Below are 15,650 nucleotides of genomic sequence, written 5' to 3' on the forward strand. Positions count from 1 at the left end.
TTCATTGCTTTCATGAAGCTTGCTACTACCGCGCCCACTCTGGGTTCCCTCTTGTCTCATTATTGATAAGCTCACCCTCGCCTCCCTCATGTTATAGGCCCATCGAATCCCTAGTATCCGAAGATTCCCAGTGGGTCATATTATCAGGCGGACGCTGTTCATGCTCCCCCCTATTTTCCTACTGCCTTTGTCACGGACAGTTGGTGGACTGCATCTCTGCAATGAATTTGGATTTTTGATTTGTATACAGTTAGGTGTCGGCACACCATACGCTTGCACCCTACACCACCGATGGATGCTCACCAAGTTTTGTCCTACAAACCGTATGTGCACCTGCCATCTACATTCACGGCACTTTCCCCTAGTCTTTTGGTGTGTACTCCACCCTTGTGCAGTTGTTGTACATGGCACCCCTGTTTGAACACCCTATTGCTTTTGTTCCAAACTCGTCATTTCGTAGCGGTCTACCAGTTCATTTGCTTCCATTGCACCCTCATCGGTTGGCCGCTCCCTTGCTTCTATCATTACATGACGTAGTGATATAACCATCATATTACAATTTAGTGTAGTTACCTCATGCAATCAGTTCTGCCATCGCTCAATCTCTTCATCTGAGTCCAACATGCAGGAACTGTCACGTTCCCATGAGATTCTCCCATCCGCTGTTGGATTCACCCAATCCTCATCTTATGCTTTGATCTGGTAGATACAGTCCGGTTCATCGTCACTGTTCTCATCGTGCACAGGTTCCGTGTAGTGCGCCCCTTCTGCTGGGTCCAGCGAAACCACTACGCTGAGAGACTTTTTCTCAAATATCATTTTCGTCTCTTTAGGTTGATGACTACATTCATATCTGTGGCCTAGTCTATCCCTAACAATGCAGGATCCGGGTTACTGTCATCCACAATTTCTATTACCTCAAAATCGGTTTGTGTGTTTGCACCTTCGATGTCTACTATAACTCCTTGCAGTATCCCCATAGGTAAGATCTTTTGTTGGTTTGCCATCCGTAATTGGATAGGAGACCATTGTAGTGCGGGCCTGCCCATGCGCTCCTAGGTCTGTTTAGGTAGGACATTCACATCTAACTCCAAGTCTAGAATGTCCTGATCCATCTCATAGTCACCAATCTAGGCAGTCAACTGCATTTCTCGCTTAGTGCGCAAAGCATGCTTGCCTAGTTTCCGAACCATGCGCAGTTCACCCAACCCTGTGCATCTAGTTATCAACTCTTGCAATCCCTTCACCACTTTAGTGTCCTGTAGTAGCTTCATGCATGTCTCTAAAAAGGTAGTTAGCATAGAAGTATCCATCTCCGGCTTAGTTTGATCCTTGCTACCCAAAGTAGAAGCCTCTGCGAAGCTCTTCTTAGCTTCCATAAATGTTTCCTTCACACGTTCCAAATCAAATTTAGGTTGCTTTTTAGGGGCCTTGCGAACCCATGCATCCTCCTCAGGTTGCTTCCCCTTATCTTCTCCTGTAGTTGCACCACTTCTAAGCATCATGTTCACGTTAGGATCCTCCTCGCACAGTTCTTCCTTCATCATTTGGACGTTCTGAGTGGGAGTAGACTGAAGCACCCCTTTTTCCCGCATCTATGAAATTAGTGTGGGGCAATCTACTGCTTCATGATCAAATTGGTAATAGTATGGCAAACATGTTCTGGTCGGGTTCATGCAATCACATGCGTAGTGCCCAGGTCCTCTACAATTGTAGCAGATTAATTGTCCCCCCCCTCTTCCGGGTACCATTCCCCCTCGTCCTCATCCGCGTCCTTGGAATCTGCCCCGCGCTACTGTTGCAACTGGATCTTGACCTCGCGCCTCAGTCTACGTCCTATAAGCAGGTGTCCAATCCATCAGCAACTCATAACTTCGGTAATTTCATTTGTCATGGCCCATCGATTTACAAGAATTGCAGAATAGTTGTTGAGGGGGTTGTATAAGTTTCTGCAATAAATGACAATTGTCTGTGGTGTGCTTTCCCCCCACCTGGAAGATCGCGCACCAGAGTGTGATCGTCGTGCTTGGCCCCACTTGTACCTCTAGTCGCAATGGCATTGGTCCCCCTCCTGCCAGATAGTTTGCGAATATCGGACAGTGATCCTTATCATGGCCCTGGCCTTTACGTTTTATGCACCTCACCTTTGCACTCACATCTGACCGGGGCAACTTATCTTGTTTCATACTTTGCATTTCCAAGCATAGGTTTTGTAGTTGCGCATGGATGTTGAACTCCCAACCTTGGATCCTGTATTGGAGTTTCATGCAACCTCATGGTTAGGTTGTGTTATATTCTTTCCATGACTAGCCCATATAGTTAACTGAGGGGTTAGAGGCGGGCGCAGAGCCCCCCTTCATTGCACCAATTGTGTAGCGGGGGGGGTCATAGGGGGTTTGAGGCGTACCCATAACCCCACTTTATGGGGTTCGGGGAAGTGGCCCAAAAAATTTTAGTTTTGGACCCTATGTTAGGATGGGCTGACCGACCTATGGTTTTATGCATGATTTTCGCACATGGTATTGGACGCGATGGTTTTCAGTCCACAGTATTGGATGCTTCAGCATGTATAAATATGTATTATAACATTGAAAGGAACATAATGAAAAATCAAGCTGGTAGTCCCGGTTTTTGGATCCAGGGGAAAATCTCTGTGTATATCTATTTTATGTGTTATTCTCTGACATTATTTATTTTCTGTGTTTTAGAATTCGTATGCAGGTAATTTCTGTATGGGGTTAAAACCTTACATTTGGTATCGGAGAAGTTTTCGCTTCAAGGGGACGCCTTTGTTGTTGAGGGGTTTCGCTCGGGCCTCTGGTAGACCCTGTTCAGTGGGAGATTTGCAAGATCGATTCTGGTGGTGAAAGAAGATGGTGAGCAGTGGAAAGATAGAGATCGAGAAATTTAATGGTCAGAGTTTTGAGTTGTGGAAACTCAAGATGGAGGATCTGTTGGTGGATAAAGATCAGTGGATCACGGTAGATCCAAGTACTAAACCAACAGGAGTGTCTAATGAAGAATGGAAGAAATTGGACCGGAAGGCAAAGAGCACAATACGATTGTGTGTCTTAGATTCAATATTGCTGAATGTATCAGGGGAAGCTACAGCGAAGGCTTTGTGGGACAAGTTAGGGACTTTGTACCAATCTAGTCTCTAGTCAATAAACTGTTCTTGCAGAAAAAGCTGTATAACCTGAGGATGAAAGATGGAGACTCGGTGACAGAGCATCTAAACGCATTTAATACTGTTGTAAGTCAATTAGCATCTATTGATATTAAAATTTCAGATGAAGATAAGTGCATTAGTTTGATGTGTTCTCTACCAGATTTGTTGGATAGTCTGATTATTGCAATAGGTATCAATGAAATTGCCTTGCATTTTGATGAAATAGTTGCGTCCTTGCTGACAGAGGAGATGAGACGGAAAAATATGGAGAGCCAGAATGGTGATGCCTTGTCTACGAGGACAGTCCTAGGATAGAAATAAAAATAAGTCATCGAGTGGGAGATCTAAATCTAGAGGGAGATCTAAATCTCCAGGAAAAATTGTAAAGGTGGTGTGCTGGAAATGCGAAAAGGAAGGGCACTACAAGAGGGACTGTAAATCTAAAGCTCCTAATAAAGGAAAGGGATTTGATGATGCTCCTTCTGCAAAGGCGAAAACTACCTCAGATGAAGGTGGGGATGTGTACTTGGCCTCTTCAAGTACAAATGTAGATCATGAGGCATGAATGATTGACTCAGGTGCATCCTTTCACTTCACTCCCCATAGAGAGTGGTTCTGCGAGTACGAGAAATATGATGGTGGTGATGTCTTCTTGGGGCATGATAGGAAGGCTAGAATCATTGGATGCAAAAAAGTAAAGTTGAAGTTGCAAGGTGGAAGGGTTAGAACACTTCCGGGTGTTCTACATATTCCTGCATTGGCCAGAAATCTGATTTCTATAAGCAAGCTGGATGACGCAGGTGTAAAAACAGTTTTCAAGAAGGATACCTGCAAAATGGTTCGGGGAGCACTGGTATTGATGCAAGGAGTTCAAATTGGAACTTTGTACAAGCTGCAAGGTAACACTGTTATTGATGGGTGCAATAGTTATGTGGTTCTTGAAAGTGGAGCAGAAAATCTAGTGGTCTCTGGAGAGAAGACCATGTTGTGGCATCAAATGCTTGGAAATATTGGAGAGAAGGGCCTTCAAATACTTCATGTTAAAGGCATGGTAGAAGGTATCAGTAATAGCTCCCTGGATTTTGATTTTTGTGAAAATTGTGTATATGGGACGCAAAATTGGGTGAGTTTCCCCTCTGGTAGTAAGAGGGCGAAACAGATATTAGAACTTGTGCACAGTGATTTGTTTGGACCTATGAAGGTTCCATCGCTGGGTAAGTCTGTGTACTATGTATCATTTATAGATGAGTTCTCAAGGAATACATGGATATAGTTCCTTAAGAAGAAATCTGAAGCCTTTGACAGGTTTAAAGAATTTAAGGCTCTCATGGAAAATCAGACAGAGAAGAAGATAAAGGTGCTAAGGAAAGATAATGGTGGAGAATTTTGCAGCAAGGAATTTGAAGAATTTTTTAAGAAGTGTGGTATAGCATGACAAAAGACTACTCCATATACACCTCAGAAAAATGGAGATGTAGAAAGAATGAATAAGATGTTGATGGAAAGGGCAAGAAGCGTGCTCAGTGGTGCCGGGTTAGGACAGGAATTCTGGGCAGAGGTGGTGGATACTGCATGTTACCTGGTCAATAGGTCACCTTCATCAGCGTTGGAGGATAAGACTCTACAAGAGGTATGGACTGGTAAGAAACCCTCTCTTTCACATCTGAGGGTATTTGGATGTGATGCATATGTACATGTTCCAAAGGAGAAATGAACCAAGTTGGATAGTAAATCTAAAAAGTGCATCTTTATTGGGTATAAGGATGGTTTAAAAGGTTATAAGCTTTGGAACCCAGTCACATGGAAGGTTGTGTACAGCCGAGATGTGGTGTTTAGAGAGGTAAAAGATGTTATTAAACATGAAGTCCAACCAAAGGAACCTGAGAAGATAGAGTTTGAACTTGAGGAGGAAGAATCAGACTCTACAGCAGAGGAGGAATCAAAAGATGAAGAGACACAAACTCCGAGTGTAAGAAGATCAGTTCAAGAAATAAGGCAGCCATAAAGGTATAGTCTATCTACTTTCTATTCAAATTTTGATTTATCCATTACTCACGATTCTCCCAGAACTGTGAAGGAAGCAGTAGATTCAGAGAGTGGAAAACTTTGGAAGGAGGCCATGGTTGATGAAATGGCATCTTTGCACAAAAATGAGGCTTGGGATCTGGTGGAGTTGTCGGCTGGATGGAAACCCATTGGCAGCAAATGGGTGTTCAAGGAGAAGACAAATGCAGAAGGAAAGGTGGAGAAATACAAAGCTCAGTTGCTAGCAAAAGGTTATTCCCAGGTGCTGGGAATTGATTGTGGTGATATTTTTTTCTCCTGTTGCCAAGGTAACTTCTATTAGATTACTTTTATCTGTTGTTGCTGCTTTTGATTTTGAGGTAGAACAGATGGATGTGAAGACAACATTTCTTCACGGGGATCTAGACGAGGAAATATACATGAAGCAACCTGAAGGCTTTGCTGTGAAGGGTAAGAAAGAACTAGTATGCAAGTTAAAGAAGTCTCTGAATGGGTTAAAACAATCACCAAGGATGTGGTATCAGAAATTTGATACATTTATATGGGGACTTGGCTTCACCAGAAGCAAAGAAGATCATTGTGTGTATTTTAAATTAATTGGTGACCATGTTATTTATTTGGTCTTGTATGTGGATGAGATGTTGTTGGTTGGAATGACAAATAAATTATCCAGGATTTGAAGACCCAATTTTCCTCCAAATTCGACATGAAAGATCTTGGTGCTGCAAACTATATTTTGGGCATGGAAAGAATGAAGGTCCTTAGTTAGCTATCGTGGGGAAGGTAGAAGCAGCCAGCTAGTGTGAGGGTAAAGCGAATGCATGATAATTATTGGCTAATCAATATTTCTTTGCAATTAGGTCTACGCAAAAGAGATCGGGCAAAGAGTAAGACCTGGTTAAACCAGAGGAAGTATGTCGAGACAATACTACAGAGGTTTAATATGTAGGATAGTAAACCAGTGAAGGTTCCTATTCCTGTAGGTGTAAGGTTATCTGCTGAACAGTGTCCCAAGACACAAGAAGAGGAAGAGTACATGTCCTGTGTTCCATATGCAAGTGCGGTCAGTAGCCTGATGTATGCAATGATCTGTACTAGAACAGACATTGCACATGCAGTGGGAGTATTAAGCAGGTTTATGTCAAAACCAGGGAAGGAGCACTGGACAGCAGTGAAGTGGGTTTTTAGGTATTTGCGTGGCATGAGTGATTATGGTTTGTGCTACCAAGGAAGATCAGGATTGGATAGAATTTTGGATATTTGTGGCTTTGTTGATGCAGACTGGGCTGGAGATCTAGATCAGAGAAGATCTACAAGTGGGTATGTGGCATTATCAACTACAGAAGCAGAATACATGGTAGCCACTCATGCAAGCAAGGAAGCAGTTTGGTTGCAGAGGTTGTCATCAAGTATGGGGTTAGTACGGGGAGCTATAAGGATAGACTGTTTCAGCAAAAGTGCAATTTTCTTTGCAAAGAACCCTGCATATCATTCAAAGACAAAGCACATTGATGTTCAGTATCACTTTGTGAGGGATATGATAGAAGAAAAAAAGATGTTGCTGGTAAAGGTGGATACTTTGAAGAATACTGCAGATGCATTGACAAAATCTATGAGCTTTGACAAGCTCTCTTGGTGTAGAGAGACAATGGGCATTTCAAGGCTAGAAAAATGACTAAGCTCTCTTATGGCCCCCTGTGGAAGGAAAAAGACAAGTGGGAGAATGTTAGGTTGTGTTATATTCTTTCCATGACTAGCCCATGTAGTTAACCGAGGGGTTAGAGGGTGGGGTGGAGCCCCCCTTCGTTGCATCGATTGTGTACCCTGGGGGGGGGGGATCACAGGGGGTGTGAGGCGTACTCGTAACCCCACTTTAAAGGTGGATACTTTGAAGAATATTGCAGGTGCATTGACAAAATCTATGAGCTTTGAGAAGCTCTCTTGGTGTAGAGAGACAATGGGCATTTCAGGGCTGGAAAAATGACTGAGCTCTCTTATGGCCCCCTGTGGAAAGAAAGAAACAAGTGGGAGAATGTTAGGTTGTGTTATATTCTTTCCATGACTAGCCCATGTAGTTAACCGAGGGGTTGGGCAGGGGGAGTGAAGCCCCCCTTCGTTGCATCGATTGTGTAGCAGGGGGGGTCACAGGGGGTTTGAGGCGTACTCGTAACCCCGGAAAATTTTGGTTTTGGACCCTATGTTAGGATGGGCAGACCCAGCTATGGTTTTGTGCATAATTTTCACACATGGTATTAGACGAGATGGTTTTCGGTCCATGGTATTGGATTCTTCTGCATGTATAAATATGTATTATAACATTGAAAGGAACATAATGAAAAATCAAGCTGGTAGTCCCATTTTTAGGATCCAGGGGAAAATCCCTATTTATATCTGTTTTATGTGTTATTCTCTCCCATTGTTTATTTTCTGTGTTTTATAATTCGTATGCAGGTAATTTCTATATGGGGTTAAAACCTTACACTCATTGTTGTCTCTGATGCTTCAGCTTGGGTTGAGATCTTTTGTTGTGATAGCGTCGTCCTTAGATGTGGTGTCAAAGACACCACAAACCACGCGCAGTGTTGCGTATCCGTCAATGTCATGTTAGCCTTGCGGATTGTACTCTTTAATCTCTAATCCAGATCCCACGGGGTTTCACCAGGTAGCATAGCGATCTCCTTGAACTCGATGATCGACTGCGTCTCTAATTTTGGCCGACTAAATTCTTTGTGCAATGCATCCTGGATCGTCGCTATTCCCACATTCAGGTGATCATTAGAGAACTTTATATGCCACACCAGCGCGCAATCCTACAGTACGCTTACCAGAGTAGCCTTTTTGATATTATCATCCGTTACGCCTTGGGCTTCCCATACAACCTTTACCACAAACTAGAACTGATCTGGTTCCTCATTACCTATGCCTCTAAATATCAGAAACTTGATCGCACTGACCATTCCAACCCTCGGTGGTGTCAGAGATGGGGTGGGCAAATATGTGTTCGATGTAGGTGAAGTGGGGGATGGCGTGGATGGCATGGATGGTGGTAGTACCAATGGAATGCGCTACTTTATTAATCGGACTACGCTTCTTGGAGAGAATCCGGCGAGCTCCTCCTCGCTCTCTCGTGAAATAAAAATCAGAGGATTGTTCTCTAATCCTTGTTTTCCTCGGTAGCCTCTTCTGCTCCACGTTACCCCAGACATCAATGCATGCACATAACCCTTTTCTCACATAACAAAATTTTAATCCAAGAATTCAACGATTTGATGTACTTACCCCGCGGTCCTTGGAGAAAGTGAATTTCAGCTTTGTTGTAACTCACAGTGGTGTCTATCACAAATTCGGTGATAAACCCTCCTATTTTTCGATCAAACCAGTGATCTACTACCCATGCAATTTTATCTTCATATGCTTCTAGCCTGTGCACCAGATCTGGAGTCAACACGATGGGCTGATCCAGTCTACACCTTCCCTGAATGTCAGCTAGCCTCACAATCCACTCATACATCTCTGTCGAGAAGGAAGCGAAGAAGATCTCGTGTATATGTAGCTATCCAGCCACCTCTCCTCAGATATCCATAGATTTCTATTTTCTTGCACCACAAACCTATGAAGCTTCTGATCCAACCAATCTTCAAGTTCTTTCTTCGTAGGGTTCCGGTGTTTTGACATAAGACATCCCTTAGGCAGATCTCGGACTCGGCAATGAAACCATTTGTTGGCTTGCCAAAGACTGACCCAGGGTCGGAAGAGTTATTAGCCAAATAAATCCTGCACTACTGGCCCTTTCAGCAATAGCCCGCAGAGCGCGGACTGAAGTCTTGCCCGAGGTAGTAGGGGAGGGTGTTGGAACCAGGTTTCCGCACCCTTGGCATGTCTTGATGTGGTCTAGAGGGGTCATGAACCATTCTGCGGCCTTGCGCCACTCTGAACTGTTGTCGAGATTCCATGTAGATCCGCACAGATGTGATTTCTTGTTAATGAAATTATTATAGATCCAATCTTCCTCTTACAGTCTTTAAGCAAACATTTAACAATAAAACCCAGTGCGCGCAATCATAATTCTTAAAGACAGTGCATAAATTTATAAAGTCGATGCATAAACCAGAATATAACCAGATCCACAATATTTTAGAATCAACACAATATCTCAAAACAAACTTATCTTTATTAATATCTTCTTTCAATACAACCAGATCTTCCCTACGCACTCATCTACAGGGGTCCGCGCACACAACTGCAGAGCCTCTATCTATCTACCAACACCCTGGACTTAGACTTACAAATGCAGAGAGAATATTTCCTTCATAAACCCATAACATTAAGATCCAGAACTAACTAACTTCTAACCTTAGAGCCTTACTCTGTTTATACATTCCCATGGTCCTTGGACCATGGGTAAGCCGACTCAATTTCTATTTTCTTACATTATTTTTAGGCAGACAAACCTTTGGCTTGACTCATTACAATTCACGCTCCACACACCTCACAGAGTTTTTACCATCCTTTTACCCAAAATTGTGGGCTTTGAGCTCCAAAACCTTTACACAAGGCCTCTGCTACCCAATAGGCCCCCAACACAATCATCGTGACTCGTCCCGAGTCACTCGACTGGTGCAGCAATCTTCGCGCGGAGGTCATTTAGCAATTTCTGCACTTTGCTTACCCTCGCAACAAAATTTTCTGCCATCTGTTGTACCCATTCTACACGAGTCGTCGATGCATCAGTATCGATTTCAGTTGCTTGCCTGGGTTTATATACTGCTTACATGTGTGCTAAATTTCCCTCAATGTTGGTGGAGACCGCGAATGCCTCATTAAGCCAAGGCTGGATACGTTCTTTAAGCACTGCTTCCTTCTGCCGAGCAGCATCAACTTGTGCCTTGAGAACCTGGGCCTCCCTAATTTTGGACTATCGTTGCGTGATGGTAACCATTTACACAGTCCCCCGGGCTTTGTCATAAGCCTATTGTAACTCCTGTGCTTTTGTTTCTACCTGTTGTAGCGTTGGGTTGTCCTGGAGGGATGTGAGTGAAAGGAGGGACTGGTCTAACAATCCCGAGCAATCTTGGACAACGCCCTTTATCACTTCCAATCCTACTTGAATTTTTCCGTGGCACTGCTCTCAAACTTTTGGGGGTGTGGGTGGTTGTGCCTTCAGTCTTAGCTCTGCAATTTGTAAATTTAATTCCCACTGAGCTTTCGTAGCCACCTCTTGGGTTGAACGGAATCCTTCGGCTATTTGATGTCTTGTCAGTTATTGGATGTTCCACTGGTACATCCAATTCTGGTACCTTGCTGCAGGCCTCCACCATGGCCTGTGCCATTTCCTAGTTGTGTGCGACCAAGTCATCGCATTGTAGACTGACCTGCTCTAGATTAGCCTTTTGCTCCATTAATATTTGGAGGGGGCGGCCTTCTCTGGCATGAAGCTCAGTGGTTACCCCATCCTACATTTGGTATAGGGTTTCTCTAGGAAAGTGGCCAAATTCAACCCCCAACTTCACATGTCACCTTCGGCTTCGGCTAGGACAATGCCTACTGGAAACACTAAAGTGTTTCTTGTGTGAGTATGCGCCATTTGCTCGGTTGCGGCTGTGTCATCTGCTAGGTTTGGTATCATTCCTCCTGAGGGTCACACCTGTAATGCCTGCAACTGCGCTCAGAGCTCCCCCAACACAGTTGTCTGTGCTGTCATTAGCTCCTCCCATGTGCCTGTAATGACATTACGTGTCGGTTCGCTACTGTCAAGAAACTCTTTCTCCAAAGTCTTTTCTATTTTTGAATTTTTGCGTGTATGTGGTGTTTCCTTGCTACGCGGCCTCTTGGCTGGGGTTGATTTTGTGGTAAGGTCTGTGCATTCTTGTGTCTTTGTTTCCCTCTGCATGTCTTGTTCCGAGGAGATTTCCTGATCTTCCATGATCTCGTCGGCAATTACTTCCTAGGTTGCCTCCTACTACGAAGCTGTCTTTTTTCCCTGACGTGTCCTTTCCGCCACTTTAGTGAGTCGCATCTAGATTTCCTTCTTTCACTTCTGTGTTGCCATCTTTTCTAATGCGGCCATGTCTTGGGCACACCACTCCGGAGGCCATGCTACCAACACCTCGTAAATTGCATCGTCCGTTGCAATGAACGGAAGCTTGACCCATGTTTGTTTTAGATCCTTCCACGGCTGGATATATAGGTTATGCATGTCCACTTTGAACTCTATCATGCTTTGCAAACTGTTGTATACCATCGGGGACAACCGTGGTATGCGAGCGATCCATGTCCAGATACTTGCCTCCATGAATATCCAAAATACCTTGATCTCATGAACCCTCGTGGTGTCCTTTGTAGCCCAGAGCGAGGTATATTGCACTGCTTCAGGTAGGGTGTTCTCAATGCTAGGAAACTGGCTACCCTACAGCAGTTCTCCTGTAACCAGGAGAATTAAGAGTAGCAACCATGCATAATGGAAAGTCTTACATTTTTCTTGTGCTTCCTTACAATTTGTCAAAAATTCGTCGCATAGGAATTGCGCCCAGTTGAACTGAACCCCTTCTGCACACTACTCTGCAAGTGTAATGACAGGGTTGGCAGCTCATCTGTGCGGCATTTCCTCATGAGTTTATTGGTGAGTAGTTGGGTGGTGACTCACACCCCTTGGTCTTTGATGCTTGCTATTACATACCCGCGCTTTCGCTTTTCCAGCTTATATTTAACCTTCATTGCTTCTGCGAGACCCACATTGCTACTTGTTCCAGCTATGTCTGTGGGGTCGGTTACTTTAATAGGCATGTGGGTAATCCGGTGTACTAAATCGGCTATGATAGGAATCAGCTCCTCCAACCAGACATACCCATCATGTACCAGACATAGTAACTGTCGAATAACAAAAATGATGATGGCCGCGTGGTGATAGTGGGATATCCACCTTAGATTAAGTAATCCCACCTTCTCCACACCCCGTAGCCACTTCCACAGCAGTAATTTGTCTTCGGCCAAGTGGGGGAACTTTTTATTGTTCGCAAGATCCCAATATTCAAACTTGATACTCGGTACTTGGCCCAACAGCAAACCATCAAACCTTATCTCGTCCGAAGGAAGCGAGGTCTGGAGCATACTCCTCACAGCGTCTAAATCCTTCGGTACCTTGGCCGTCCTGTTCCATGGAGAAACATATGGGGTAGTGAGGGTATTTGGAAAGCATCCTCTTCTTCATCCTGTGCCTCAATCTGAGCGATCAAGGCTTGCAAATCTTTGTCGTCCTCCTCGAGTTCAGTGGTGATTGCTTTTCCCTTTTCAACTACTAATAATTTACTGAATCTCGGTGATACCCTGATTGGCCCCATTTGTTGAGGATGACGCTATCACATCAAAATATCTCAACACAAGTTGAAGCATTAGAGACAGCAATGAGGTTGCATGAAACTCCAATACAGGATCTGTGGTTGGGAGTTCAACAAATCTATGCACAACTACAAAGCCTATGCTTAGAAATGCAAAGTTTGAAGTAAGAAAGGGTTCCCTGACCAGAGGCACCTACAGAAGTGGGGTGTATCAAATGCAAAGGTCAAGGTCACAACAAGGATCACTGCCCCATATTAACAAAATATTTGGCGAGAGGGGGGTCGATGCCATTAAGGCTGGAGGTACAAATATGGCCAATTACGGTGCTCGTGCTACGGTGTGCTTTTTGTCAAGTAGGAGGAAAGCACGCAACAGACAACTCTCACCTGTTGCAACAGTATACCCAGACTCTGCAACTGTTGTACTGCAACTTCTATAGATTGGTGGGTCACGATGAGCAAATGTGTCAAAGCTACGAGCTAATGATGGAGATGACCCCAGCCTATCAAATGCAGACTGAGGTGTGGGGTTTCAACCCAACCGCAGGGCCATGCGGTGGATTTCAAGGACGCGGGCGAGGAAAAGGAGGAATGGGGCCTATACGACGGCGTGGACAGCTGATCTATTATAATTGCAGAGGGCTGAGGCACTACACTCGTGACTGTACTAACCTGACGAGAATACCTTGTCCATACTATGAGCAGTTTGATCATGAAATGATAGATTGTTTGACGCTGATTGGCCAAATGCATGAAAAGGGGGTACTACAGCTTCCACCAACTCAAAATATCCAAATGATGAGATCTGAGCCGTGCAAAGAGGACCCTAGCGTAAACATGGTACTAAGAAGTGGTGCAACTATGAGGGGAGATGCGAGGAAATAACCCGGAGAAGATGGGAAGGGTGGCGATGCTCCTACAAAGGAACTTGTCTTTATGGTGGGATAGGTGAAGGGGATGTCTAAGGAAGCTCAGAAAAGCTTCACGGAAGTCTCTAATTTAGGTAGTAGGGATCCAATTGAGTCAGGAATGGATCACTCTATGCTTACTACCTTTTTAGAGACATGTATGAAGCTGCTACATGATAATAAGGCAGTTAAAGGACTGCAAGAGCTAATCACTAGGTGCGTAGGATTAGGAGAGCCACGCGTAGTCCAGAAACTGGGAAAGCATGCTATGCGCACCGAGCAGGAGATGCGAATGACAGCACAAATTGGTGAGTATGAGATGGATCAGGTCATCTTGGATTTGGGGTGGGATGTGAATGTGTTGCCTAAGAAAACATGGGAATGCATGGGCAGGCCCACACTACAGTGGTCTCCTATTCAACTACGAATGGCTAACCAACAAAAGATCTTACCGATGGGAAGATTGCAAGCGGTGACAGTGGACATTGAGGACATAAGTGCATAGACAAACTTTGAGGTAATAGAAATTATCGATGACAGTAATCCATACCCTGCATTGCTAGGAATAGATTGGGCCATGGACATGAATGGGGTCATCAACTTAAAAAGAAAAAAGATGACATTTGAGAAAAACGCACTTCGTGTTATAATTCCACTGGACCTAGCTGAAGGAGCGCACTACACAAAACTGGTGCATGATGAGGACAGTGACAATGAACTAGACTGCATCTACCAGATAACAGTGCAAGACCAGGATCAGGTGAATCCCACAGTGGACGGGAGAATCTCATGGGAGCATGATAGTTCCTGCACCTCAGATACAGATGAGGAGATTGAACGATGGCAAAACCAATTGCATGAAGTCACAACACTCAACTGTAACATTATGATTAGATCACTATGGCGGGTGACAATTGAGGTACGGAAATAGCCAACGGATGACGGCGCAACAAAGGAGGAGGATTTCGTCAACCTCTGTTGAACTTCGATAATAGAGCAGAAGCGGCATGGTGCGACGGAAGAAGCACTGCACGCGGCAATCACACCAAGGTGGCGTGCACATAGGAATATGAGGCGGAATGAGCACGAAGGTAGAAGGCAGTTTCGAGTACGGATTGGAAGATGTGCGCGGCAAACACAACCAGGGCAACCATGATGGAGCAGTTCGGGCACCCATCTACAATGAAGGGCACAGCTGTATGCTACACAACCAACGACCCAGCTGAATCTACGCGTAACAAGGGTTCGTTGGGCCGATAAGACCATAAACAAAGTAGGGTGTGCGAAGAGAACTCTATCCATGGTCAGATGCAATAAAACTAGAGAAGTAAAGAGAATTTCCCCGACCACTGCCCTTGTAGTTTGACCTAAATGAGAAGACCTGGACGAAGGGATCTGGTGGTTGTAGGAAACCATTCAGCATGGCAACATGAGATTTCGCGAACTAGAGCAAGTGGGGGCAAGGCTAGGGAGGAAAAGTGCAAGGCTGGACGAAGAAATTGACAAAATAAAAATAGGAGGCACACAAATGGGCCCCGCAAATGTGCAAATGAGGGGACCAAACCTGGCCGTCCCTCCTATGATACTAGAACGAACCATGACCCTGCTATCATGGTTGTGACTACACCCTACTAAACAAGGGAGCACAAACTGCAATGCACTACCTGATTCAAAGGTACGCGCAGGGTGCCTGGAGCCCAGGCAAGCAAGGAAAAAGAAGGCTAGCACGAGGGGTGTGACCACCTGACTATCTGTAGGAGGCCCAGTCTCAGCGCTCCACACAATTGAAATAGGGCGCGAGACTATAAAACAATCTGCATGAAGGTTGCGTGGGCCAGTAAAAAGCATAGAACGCGTCCGCATACCAAGGGTTGCACTGCCGCGTGGGAGGGATGGAAGGTGACCATTGCAGTTACTGTTCATGACAAGTTGTCCAATTTAAGACATCGAGGAGCGGGGATCGGGCCATTAAGACACAGTGTTGAATAGATTTGCTGCCAAAATCACATTAATAAGCCACGAACAAGCAGCACGACCGAATTTGAAGTCGAAAGGGTATACAAGGCACAAGTGGCTTGTTACCACACACCCTTTGGCCCTTTTCATTGTATGTTGTTTGGGGTTCACATAAAGAGGCACAGGATGAATGAGGCAGTCGTAAAAGGAAGCCCATGGTTTAAAAACCTGCTGAAGGTAATACAAGATTCCCTACTC

The sequence above is a fragment of the Pinus tabuliformis genome, chromosome 4_1 (genome assembly GCF_031772625.1).
Source record: "Pinus tabuliformis cultivar Carrire ecotype Pingquan chromosome 4_1, CPIR1, whole genome shotgun sequence".
Taxonomy (NCBI): domain Eukaryota; kingdom Viridiplantae; phylum Streptophyta; class Pinopsida; order Pinales; family Pinaceae; genus Pinus; species Pinus tabuliformis.